This window comes from Chenopodium quinoa, unplaced genomic scaffold (genome assembly GCF_001683475.1).
Source record: "Chenopodium quinoa cultivar QQ74 unplaced genomic scaffold, ASM168347v1, whole genome shotgun sequence".
Classification (NCBI taxonomy): domain Eukaryota; kingdom Viridiplantae; phylum Streptophyta; class Magnoliopsida; order Caryophyllales; family Amaranthaceae; genus Chenopodium; species Chenopodium quinoa.
The window spans coordinates 618,968-628,269 of record NW_018743813.1 but is presented as its reverse complement, the minus strand read 5'-3'; positions in this window follow the sequence as shown (position 1 = coordinate 628,269).

The following is a 9,302-nucleotide window of genomic DNA, read 5'->3' as shown; positions in this document are numbered from 1 at the left end:
AATCCGCATTCATTAAATCTAGAAACACCTAGCCATATTCGAAGTTGCCTTCGCCCTAGACGTGAAAGGTTTAATTTCTATGGGTTTGGTCCCAAATCTCTCTTTCAATTATTTAATTTAGTTGTTTTGTTTATTATTTTCCTTGAATTTACTAACGTGTGTATTTTGTTATTAGAAAGAGGTACGAGGCATCAAAGTAAGTGATTTTAATGGTTTTAATTGATATTATGATGTAGAAATCATGTTTAGATTGTTATTATGATATTCCTAGTATCATGTTTAGGGAAAAGGTTATAATATCAAATACGCTTATTATGATTCCTGCGATGCTTCCTATGTTCTTCCTAATATTTATAATTCCTAGTATCATGTTAGGGTTAAAGATTTGATTTTTATTGCTTAGTGGCATGCTAGGGTTTGTTATTAATCTTGTTAGTATCATGCCTAGGATCTTGCTATTTTTATTATGCTTTAACATGATTTATGATTATTTTTATAATTGTTTTGATTATGATTATAATTTTATGATGATGATTGTTTAGGGTGAAAATACCTAAGACACGTGGCCCAATAAATGCTTGACACGTGTCAATCTTTCAGCAGTCTGCAAAGGCCCATTTCCTTTGCAGACACGTGTCCCTTATACCCTTATTGAGGTACAGTTCTCCCTTACTATAAATAGTAAGGGTAGACCTCATTTATGAGGGACGGACATTAATTGCAACCACAAAAAAACCAAACAAAGCCTAAACCTACTGAAACGCTCTCGAACCGAGAAGCTTTTACAGTTCTTATTCCACTTCGAAAAGATACTAACTTAATCTTCGGAGGCGGAACTCCCACCCCCCATCCGGAGTCTCCGTTACTTGTGCAGGTACAGGCGCAAGAAGGAAGTCGGCTAGGTGCAGGTACAGGCGTAAGAAGGAAGTCTGCTAGGAAATTGTAACTCTCCCGAAGGACACAGAAAACCCCCAAACAATGATTATTACAATTATGATTTTTATAATTATTATTATTATGAACATGATTATTTTTATGATTAATATAATTATTATTTTGGTTATTTATCATGTTGCTTGATTATTTATTTATTTATTGCTTGATCACACCTTTTTTTATGCATGTTTAAAGGGAATTAGTACTTGTAATCACGCTTAATAAGATAATTAATAATCTTATTTAGGGTTAATATGATTATAATTTCAAGTGATCGCCAATAATAGATTTATTTGTGCATTAATATTCCACCAACATAGATAAACAGGTTTAGGGTTAATCCTATTGATTGCATGTTAATCGAAAAGCGCACATGAATACGATCTGAATAAAGTAGAGGCCTATTATTAGGGAAGGTTCAATATTCATTTCCGGAAGTTAACATCTCCGAGAGAGATAGAGGCGAGGTCAGACGGCCTCATGATGACCCCATAGTCATCGAGTGCAAAATCGCCAATCAAAGAGTTGGTCGGATCTTGATTGATACCGGGAGCTCATCCAACCTCATCAGCTACCGGTGCTTGGAGAAACTCAAGTATAAGCCCAGTAGCATGCTTCCGGCCTCATACCCTCTTGTAGGTTTTGGGGGAGGAGTAGTACATCCGGTGGGCATGATTGATCTACCCATCCGGTTCGGAGAGAAGGGTAAGGGCCGGCATATGGTTGTCAAGTTTCTTGTAGTAGAAGAGTTGACTGCCTACAATCTGATTATTGGTCGTCCAACCCTTAACCTCTCAAAGGCAGTCATCATCCCATCTTTAATGTTGATAAAGTTTGAAAGGGATGATGGCACAGTCGGTTCCTTGAGTGGGAACCAAAAGATGGCGAGAGAGTGTTACCTCTCGGACATCAAACCAACGCTTGACACAGGCGGTCAAGAGAAAGAAATTGTTGAACTTGACGACTGTGATCAAAGCTTACCGGCTACAAAGCCAGCCGGTAAAAAGAGGAAGGCGGACCAACTGGCGCCTGTGAAGGAGAAACAATAGCAATCACTGTCCGAGAGGACAAACGTTCTTCGCCCTCAGCCGGCAGGAGAAATAATTGATGTTGTTCTTGAAGACAGTCGGCCAGACAGAACCGTCAAGGTTGGAACGGCTGCGTTTGAAAGTTTGGGATCAGGTTTGCTCCTTTTGTTGAAAGAGTTCAAAGATGTGTTTGCCTTTGAAGTAGAAGAGATGCCGGGTGTAAGTCCGGATCTTGCTGTACATAGACTCGCTGTGGATCCTAAGAAGAAGCCGGTCAGGCAAAAGAAACGGAACCATGGCGAGGAAAGGTCCCAGGCGGCAGCAACCGAGGTCAAGAAACTCTTGGATGCTGGATTCATCCGGCAATGTTACTACCCGGATTGGGTAGCCAATGTCGTCCTTGTGAAAAAGCCGAATGGAACCTGGCGGATGTGTGTAGATTACACGGACCTCAACAGGGCTTGTCCAAAGGATAGCTACCCGCTTCCAAAGATAGATCATTTGGTAGACTCTACAGCCGGCCATGCCCTGATGAGTTTCATGGACGCCTATTTCGGCTTCCATCAGATACCCTTGTGGAAGAAAGACCAAGAGAAGACGGCTTTCGTCACAGATCAAGGGCTATATTGCTACAAGGTGATGCCTTTTGGGTTGAAGAATGCGCCTGCTACTTTCCAGCGAATGATGAACTCAGTCTTTTATGATCAGATTGGAAGGAATGTGGAGGTGTACATTGATGACATGATTGTCAAATCAAAGCTGCAGGCGAATCATCTAGCCGACCTCCGAGAAACTCTCACCACCCTCAGACGGCATAAAGTCATGTTAAATCCTAAAAAATGCGTCTTTGGAGTTGAGTCCGGGAAGTTTCTTGGATTTTTGATTGATCAGAGAGGCATAGAAGCCAATCCGGACAAAGTACAGGCGGTGATCAACATGCAGTCGCCACGTACCGTCAGGGAGGCTCAAAAGCTTACCGGTTGCCTGGCGGCATTGGGGAGATTCCTCAGCCGGTCAGGTGACAAGTGCCTGTATTTCTTTCAAGCAATCAAAAAGAGGTCAAGGTTTGAATGGGGTGAAGAGGCTGAGGCGGCATTTCAACGGCTGAAGCAACACCTGCATTCTTTGCCAGGATTGGTGAGTCCCCTACCCCAGGAGGCTCTCTACATGTACTTGTCCGTCTCGGATCACTCCTTGAGCGCCGTCCTCCTTGCTGAGAGAGACGGTAATCAGCTCCCGGTATACTTTATAAGCCATATACTCCGGAATGCTGAACTTCGTTATCCCATGATCGAAAAATTCGGTCTGGCTTTGTTCAAAGCAGTCAAGCGGCTGAAACCGTATTTTTTAGCACATCCGGTGACCGTTTACACTGATCAGCCGCTCAAAAGGCCTATGACCACTTTAGAGTCATCCGGAAGAATGATTAAATGGGCTGTGGAAATCCAAGGCTTAGAAATCACTTTCGAACCCAGGCGAGCAGTTAAGGGTCAGGCGTTTGCCGACTTCATTGTTGAAATGACAAGGCCAATACAGCCGGATAAAACCGATGAAGTTTGGAGGGTTTATGTAGACGGGAGCTCTACGCTGAATGGCTGCGGAGCAGGTGTAATTATTCACTCTCCGGAGGGGGACAAATACGAGTACGCTCTACGATTCAAGTTTCAAGCTTCGAATAATGAAGCTGAATACGAAGCCCTGCTAGCCGGTATCCGCATGTGTAAGGCGGTCGGGGCAAGGAAAGTTGATGCCTGCTCAGATTCCCAACTCATCGTTAGCCAGTACAACGGTGACTACGAGGCCACCCATCCGGTGATGATTATGTATCTGCAGGCGGTCAAAGAGGAGGCTGGGGTATTTGATGAATTCAACCTGAGTCAAGTACCCAGATCCGAGAATAATCAGGCGGATGCACTATCTAAACTTGCATCCTCCGCCACATGTGATACGCCTAGATCAGTCTTCTGGGAAGTCATGGAAAAGAGAAGCATTGAACATGACCCCATTGGACTTCTAGATCGAAGCTCCACATGGATGGACCCCATCCGGAATTACTTGGTAGACGGCACTCTACCGGAAACCTCATCCGAAGCAGCTGCTCTTAAAAGACGAGCATTAAGCTTCGCAATGCACAACGGTGAACTGTTTCGGAAGGGTTACTTGCAGCCGCTATTCAAGTGTGTTACCCCAGAACGGGGCAAGGAAATACTGGAAGATCTTCACGCCGGCTTCTGTGGATCTCACATTGGCGGGAGGACCCTCGCCAAAAGAACCCGGCGCCAAGGATACTTTTGGCCTACACTAGAGGCGGATGCATTAGATCTGGTGAAAAGATGCGACAAGTGCCAGAGGTTCGGCCGGCTGATAAGGCAGCCGGCAACTGATATGACAGCTATTCACAGCCCAATTCCCTTTGCAAAATGGGGCATGGATATTTTGGGGCCATACACTCCTGCCCCAGGCGGCAGAAGATACATTTTGGTGGCTGTTGATTACTTCACCAAGTGGGTTGAGGCCGAGGCGGTAAAGGGCATCAAAACTAAGGATGTCATCTCCTTCATTTGGAGAAATGTCATCACCCGGTTCGGTGTACCAATGTCAATGGTCTTTGACAATGGCCCCCAGTTCGAAACGCCTGTCCTGAAGACTTGGTTGCAAGATCAAGGGATTTCCCACTACTTTGCATCCGTTGGCCGTCCGCAAGCAAACGGTCAAGTTGAAGCTTTCAACAAGCTCATCTCAAGCGGCATAAAGAAAAAGATCGAGAAGGCAGGCGGGCTTTGGGCAGAAGAGTTAACTCACGTTCTTTGGTCCATCAGAACTACTGAGAAGGGGTCAACCGGTGAAACTCCATTCCTTATGGCATATGGCACAGAGGCGGTGCTTCCCATTGAATTATATGAGCCAACACTTCGAATCATGTTGTATGATGAAGAGGCAAATTGGGAAGCCATGCGCCTGTCTCTGGATACTCTTCCAGAAAGAAGGGGCAACGCCGCCTTGCGTCATGAAATCTACCGCCTTCGAATGACGAGGGCCTACAACAAAAAGGTGCTTAAACGCCCTCTCAAAGTTGGAGATTTTGTATTACGAAAGCTTGAAGCAACTGGTAGGGCATACGAACAAGGGAAACTGACCCCAAACTGGGAGGGACCCTACCGGATTTTTGAAGAAGTTAGAAACGGCACATACCGTCTGGAAACCCCAGACGGAATGCGGCTGCCTCGTACCTGGAATGTAGATAACTTGAAAAAGTACTACTTCTAAGGATTGAAATGTGAAAGCATATAATTTCCATTCATACAATTGTATTTGCACCTGTCTAGTGCAAGAACACAGACGGAAGAACACTTGTTAAAACCACTGCTCCAAAAAGAGCAGTCATCCGGTGACACCCATCCGGGTGAATCACTGAAGAGAACAGCTCCCTTCTGGGTGGAACATTGTTCTAGCGATCCCACAACTCAAACGGCGTTTGTCTAAAACGATTTGCAGCCGTTAGAAATGATCCTTTGCATCTGGGATTCATCCGGCAAGGACCCAAAAGAGGTCCATCCGGAAGAATGAAATTCCTAATGGGCCACCGTAATCACCTAAACGGTTTTACATCCCATCCTATATATAATTGTACCAGACGGGGCAAGGTCAGGTCAGTCACTGACCCCCCATCCGGCTTCCATGAAATGACTGCCTGTCTACTGCTGGGGTAAACAGGTAGCCATTTCAGGGGCATATTGTGGTATCTCTTCTTCATCCGTCTGAAATACTTGTAAAAATGCGTATATAAAAAAAAAAATGCATATATAAAAAAATTGTAAATAATAGATAGAAAACCCGACTGTGTCGGTTAATAGATTAATTAAAATGTTAGCCGGACCCTTGTCCGGGAAAGATACATCGAAAATACACGGCACGCAGGCCGGTAAAAAAAAGAGAAGAAAATATCAATCTTGCTGTTGCTCTTGTTGCTGAGGCTGCTCCAACCCTTGAGCTTGCCCAACCTGGGTCTCAGCCGTCTGCTCCTGCAGCTGCTCCGGCTGGTTTCCCATTGGCACCCCATCCGGCTCTGACCCTAACTCCTTCTCAGCCCACTCGTCGAAAGGAGGAGGGGCAGGAGTGCCGAGTACTCGAGCTTCATAAACTTCAGAAGCATACAAGTAACGGAGGTGGAAATAGTCAAAGTCAGAGTCCGGATGGATGAGGCCCCAAGCCAGCTTCATGCGCTCCTCGCAGTCGGCTTCATTCTCTGTTATCAGGCGGCTGAGTTCCTCGTTCAGCTCCTTTTTGTGGGCCGCCTGAATATTAGTGAGTTGGACAGTCAGCTCGCTGTTCTTCTGGCGGAGGTTGGCATTTTCCTTGTCAGCTCCTTCCAGAGCTCTGAGATCAGCCTGGAGGTCCTTAACCTTAAGCTCAAGTTCATCAACTTTCTTTTTGGCCTCATCCCCAGCCAGCACAGCCTCTTTCAGTAATTCCTCCTGTTGCAACTCTCTCTCTTTAGTTGCCAAATCATATTTAATAGTGTGAAATTGACTAACGTCAATTAGGTCAAGGGCACGCTTCTGAGCGTCTCTTACCTCCTCTTGCTTTTTACGCAAGGGGACTCGGAGCCCGTCCACTCTCAGCATCACCTATGGTACCAACCGGAAAAGGAGTTAGAACTAATGATGATAATTACTACTCATCCGGCAAAAGCAGAGCTTGAGACAAGCATAGGGCATTCGGGTTATTTACCTCAGCAAGAAGAGAGTTGATGCGATCCAGGTTAACCTGGTGTACAGCCGGCACCGCCTCCTTTTCAGAACGGGTCAGAGTCTTGACCATTCTCTTGGCGTATTGGTTGTAGTCGGGCCGGCTGGTAGAGTCATCTGCAAAGGAAGGGTTATCTGTCAGATACTGGGCATAGGCGCCGCCTATATTCATGCGGCTGCCAGAGGAGCCCCCAGACTGGCTTGCTTGAGTTTTGACTCTCATATGCCCAAGCGGCCAGGGGGGGTCAAAGGCAGAGGTTTTACCTTGTACAGGCTGTGGGGTGCCATCCCCCCCAGCCGCATCTGAGCCAGATCCCATCCGGGTCTGGCCCGCCGAAGCACTCGGCGTTAGCTGCAGGCTCTTCCCTGCAGTGGTTGGCCTGGCAGGGTCAGACGTCCTCTTTGCAGGACTAGCTGCCAAAGGTGGACCCGGCAGCCTTGGAGCTTTTGAAGCCGGCTGAGGTATCACACCAGCCGGTCTTTTGTGCATGCTTGCTATTGATTTTGGCATGCCTTGGGTTCCACCCTGAAAATAGTCAAAACAAAGCAATCAGTTAGAAACAAAGGCAGATCATATGTCATCCGGTAAGAAATGGAAGAGGTTTTACTCCATTCTTGGCGGCCAGTGCCGCCTTCTTCTCTTCGATTTGCTTCTTTCTCAGCTCAATAGCTGAGAAGGCAGGTGTCTTTTCAGGAGGCACCATTCTTTTAGCTGTACCTGCAAAAAAGGGAAATTCGAGTTAGAGCGTGTATGCATAATCAGGTGTCAGAATACCGGATGGGTTAATGAACCTACTCTTTTTAAACATTGAACTTAGATTGCAAAGGGACAAGAAGGACTCGTCCCTTAACCATTCCGGGAGGGGTACCCAGAACTTTGGGACGATGATTTCACTTCCGTCCTCCATCTGATGGGTCGTTTTGAGGAAGAGACCCGTCTCCATTATTTGGTCCCAGGCCTCAGACGACACTTTCGGGAGCGCGCATTTTTTGCCCAGTAATGCCGGGTGCTTATTATACCGCCGCAGCCGGTGATTTAGGGAAGTGGAAGGCGAAGAGACGACATAAAATTTGCTCTTCCAGTTGGTCCACTTTGATGGCTTCTCTAAAGTCATCATGTATTCTTGGTTGGTGGTAAGGGTGTACCAGGCGTTCCACCCACCCGGAGCCCGGCTGAGGTAATGCATGTGTGCAAAAGCCTCCCAACTGGGGTTTACCTCCTGCAGCTCACACGCGGCAATGTACCCCAAAATATTGATCCAAGAGTTAGGAGTCAATTGCCATACGCCCAAGTCATACCCCAGCAATATGTCCTTGATGCAGGGGTGAAGGGGGAACCGGAGGCCTGCTTTGAATGCCGCCTCATAACAGCCGAAAAAATCATCGGCATGGTCCAAGTCATCCTCCCATACGACGGTTGCATTAACAGGCGGGACTCTTATTTCCCAGTCCTTCCCAACTGGTTTCCTTTTAAAAAGAAAGGCAGGAAGGGTTGCAGTAAGGGTGACCACGTCTCTTGCTGACATGGTCATGTCAGTCGGATCCCCCTTAGCCGGCCATTTGTAGGCCTCCTCAACAATAGGCTCAGCCTCCTGTGCTGGGGCTTCAGATTCGGACCCAGACCCTTCTCCAGCAGATTCATCGCCGGATCCTTCGGCATTAGAATCAGAGTCTTCTAATATGCTATCACCCGGTGTGCTAGGACCACTCGGGGAATCTTGACGAGTCCCCAAGGTTTCTTCCAAAGGAATTACACCAGACGGTCCTGCCGTCTGGTCCTCGTTTCTGGGATCAGCCGGATCTTCGGCTGCGTCGTCGGATTTGTAATCCGGGTCAACTGTCGTCCATCTTATCCGAGCCATTCTGTCCTGCACATGAACAGAGACGGTCGGATTCGAGGTAGGTGAAGGTTCGCCCAAATACCCCCAGACGGCAGTCCCAGTCCTAGACTCAGCCGTGCCTGGTGACCGCCTGACAGCAGTCGTAAACTGTGCCGAGTGTATAATTGAAGGGTCCATATCCTATCTATGCAACCGGAAAATTAACAAAAAGAATTGAAAAAGGGTGCAGACGGTACCTTTGGAGGTTGGAATTTGCTGAGATGGTGGCTTGAAACCTACACAGGCGGAAATTTCCGAATGTGTTTGAAGCTGAAATAAAGAAAAATAGATCAGACATGTTTAATTGGAAGCTCATTTAAAAGCCCCCAAGCGGCGGAGTCCCGGATGAGGGATAGCAGAGATGGGCTGGAAGTTGCTCAAACAACCCCCATACGGTTAAAAGCCGGATGGGGGCAATTTAAACAACGTTTGAGAAAAAGCCAAGGCTGCTCAAACGACCCCCATACGGTTAAAAGCCGGATGGGGGCAATTTGAAACAGTTTGAGCCAAGGTTGCTCAAACGACCCCCATACGGTTAAAAGCCGGATGGGGGCTATTTGTATGTTTGAGAAAAAGCTTAAGGCTGCTCAAACAACCCCCATACGGTTAGACGCCGGATGGGGGCAATTTAAACAACGTTTGAGAAAAAGCCAAGGCTGCTCAAACGACCCCCATACGGTTAAAAGCCGGATGGGGGCAATTTGAAACAG